Genomic DNA, 2,975 nt, shown 5'->3' on the forward strand with positions numbered 1-2,975 from the left:
TTGAAGGATTTTTTCCCCTTGAACCCCACTTGAAGGTAATCCACATTCCCTCATTTTGAAGACCTTGTTCTTCTGTCAAGAATGGTGTCTTGCTGTAGTTCATCAAGGTATTCAGGAGAAAAATCCTCTATGGAAGGAATTTGGACATTTTCTCTTTGATCTTCAATCGATGGAGGCGCATACAACCTTAAGTTCTCAACATTAACAAAAAAATAAATTTGCATATATGAAGGCAAATCCAACCTGAAGGAATTGTTACCAATTTTTTACAAAATTCTGAATGGACCATGTCTAATTGGTTTCAATTTTTTACCTTCTGTTAGACTCCGTCTTGTCAAGTCAAATGTGAGATTGATTCTTCTTCAAAACCCTGTTTCGAAGAAGAAATCATTAAATGTGTATTTTAGAATATGTATCAAATTCTCCAGCTCTTCAAATGGCAGCAGTTTCATCAGCTCCTATCCCTGCAAGCAGACAAAGAAAAAGACCTCATTCAAAATCAACAAATTTAAAAAAGGGAATTAGAAAACAGAGTTTGTAATAATGTGTTGGAGCATAATTGGCAAAGAATATTGCAAAGAGGATTTCATCAGATGGTGGCGGTGCACTCATCATTGATTATGGACAAAATGGAATAATTTCAGACAGCTTACAGGCCATAAGGAAGCACAAATTTGTTCATATTTTAGTTGACCCAGGAAATGCAGACCTTAGTGCTTATGTTGATTTTTCTTATGTAAAACAAATCATGGAAGAAATGGTAGGTTCATGTCTTCGATCAACATGGAGTGATTGCAGAGTTTAGAGGGCGAAAAACTGTGTTTGCGTACCCGTGGCAGTATTACAGATGTGCGCTACGCATCAGGTTGGGCGCGCTACGCATCAGGCAACAATTCTCAGTGTAATTTTACACGCGCGCTACGCATCAGGAGTGCGCGGCGCGTTGGGTGAGGCGCGCTACGCATTGAAGTTTATGCCCAGAACTTTGCCAGAAATCACTAAAACGCACTAGACTTGTTCTCTGAATCATGTGATAGAATACATCGAGCCATTGAGGGACTCTTTGAAACTCCTCAGAATAATTTACGGATATTCTTGAAAAGTTCTTTGGCATATTGATAGAGCATTATGCTCATGTTAAACATATGAGTGTAGAGGGCGAGACTAAATCTTCTGTTTTACATTTATCTGCGGATGAGGTGAAAGATCAAACATACTTTCTTTCTCACCTTTCACAGGAACAACTGAGAAAGCTACTATTTCCTCTTGGCTGTATGTCAAAGGAAGAAGTGCGCAATCTTGCTGCTGAAAATGGGTCTTCCAAATAAAGATCGGAAAGATTCGCAAGGACTGTGTTTTCTAGGCAAGGTGAAGTTCAGTGAATTTGTGGCAAGACATATTGGTGAGATGGAAGGTATGCTTTAGAGGCAGAGACAGGGGATTTTCTTGGGAAGCACAGAAGATTTTGGTTTTATACAATTGGGCAGCGTCAAGGTCTTCGACTTCCCGGAGGATCATGGTGCTACTCCAGAGGATCTTGAAAATCTACAATGCTAGCTTTCCATTGTCCTTGGTGAATGGTTTGGTGTTAGCGGAATAAATGGCTTCCATATTTTTCATAATAGTAGCATTTCCATGCACTATTATAGCGATTTCATTGGAAATATGGCATATTTACACAGAGTCAAACATATCAGCGATATATTGTTCGCATTATCTTCATAGTGCCGGTATATGCGACAATGTCATTCATGTCTCTGGTGATGGACAATAAATCAATTTACTTTAATTCGATTCGGGAAATATATGAGGCATGGGTCATTTATAATTTTCTTTCTCTATGTCTAACATGGGTGGATGGTCCTGGTGCTGTAGTCACAAGCTTAAGTGGCCGAGTATTGAAGCCATCATAGAATCTGATGACATGTTGTATTCCTCCTATTTCTCTTGATGGGCGTTTCATTCGACGTTGTAAGCAGGGTGCATTGCAGTTTGTCATTCTGAAGCCCGTACTTGTTGCAATTACATTTATTTTGTATGCAAAAGGAAAGTACGAGGATGGAAATTTCAGTGCCAAGCAAGCCTACCTATATGTGACTATCATTTACACTATATCATACTCTTTGGCATTGTATGCATTGCTTTTATTTTATGTGGCCTGCAGAGATCTGCTTCGGCCATTCGATCCAGTTCCAAAGTTTGTAATCATCAAATCTGTTGGCAGGGAGTGCTAGTTTTTCTTGCAGCAAAGTCTGGCATGATTAAAAGTGCAGAAGATGCTGCTGATATTCAGAACTTTGTCTCGAGATGGCTATTGCTGCGGTGGGACATTTGTATGCATTCCCTTATAAAGTGTATGCTGAAGCAAACATAGGTGCATCTAGTGGTTTAACTAGGAGCCTTGGCCATGCTTTGAAGTTCAATGATTTTTACCATGACACAGTACATCAGTTTGCCCCAACGTATCATGATTATATCCTTTACAACAATGAAGGTGAAGAAGGGACTTGCAGCAGGACAATATGTAGCTTTTTACAAGGGAAATATTTGTTTAGGATCGGGGATTATTATTGATTCTTGGGGAGATCATAATTTCCCAGTTTGCTCTAAGGCTCTTGAGATCGCAAGAATGAAAGACAAATCTGAACTAACGGAGCCGGTTAAAATAAAAAATCTTTCTGATAACAATTCCAAGATGAAACCCAACAATGGAAAGATTATCAGAGAAGTGGAGGATCTGTATTCTGTGATGTGGCAGTCAATTGCAAATACTCCGGCATTCGATCCGTCTTCAAAATACATGCAGTGGATTTACTCCAGATTATCAAGATCTTTTCCTAATTTCGGTAAAATGGCCAATGCATTTCCAGAAATTTGGGGGCAGTTGTAATTTCCAGAATGTGCAAAGTGGCAGAGAACAAGATCCGATTGCCTATGTTTGTCTTCAGTAATGGGATTGACACCTGTAAATGCCA

At 39.3% G+C, this 2,975-nt stretch overlaps 1 pseudogene; it reads left to right on the top strand.

Annotated features, from left to right (window-relative positions):
• Window positions 1-1,561: 1,561 nt before the first annotated feature.
• LOC149220814 (uncharacterized) lies at window positions 1,562-2,574 on the top strand (annotated as a pseudogene).
• Window positions 2,575-2,975: the final 401 nt, after the last annotated feature.

The sequence above is a fragment of the Pinus tabuliformis genome, chromosome Q, assembly GCF_031772625.1.
Source record: "Pinus tabuliformis cultivar Carrire ecotype Pingquan chromosome Q, CPIR1, whole genome shotgun sequence".
NCBI classification, from domain to species: domain Eukaryota; kingdom Viridiplantae; phylum Streptophyta; class Pinopsida; order Pinales; family Pinaceae; genus Pinus; species Pinus tabuliformis.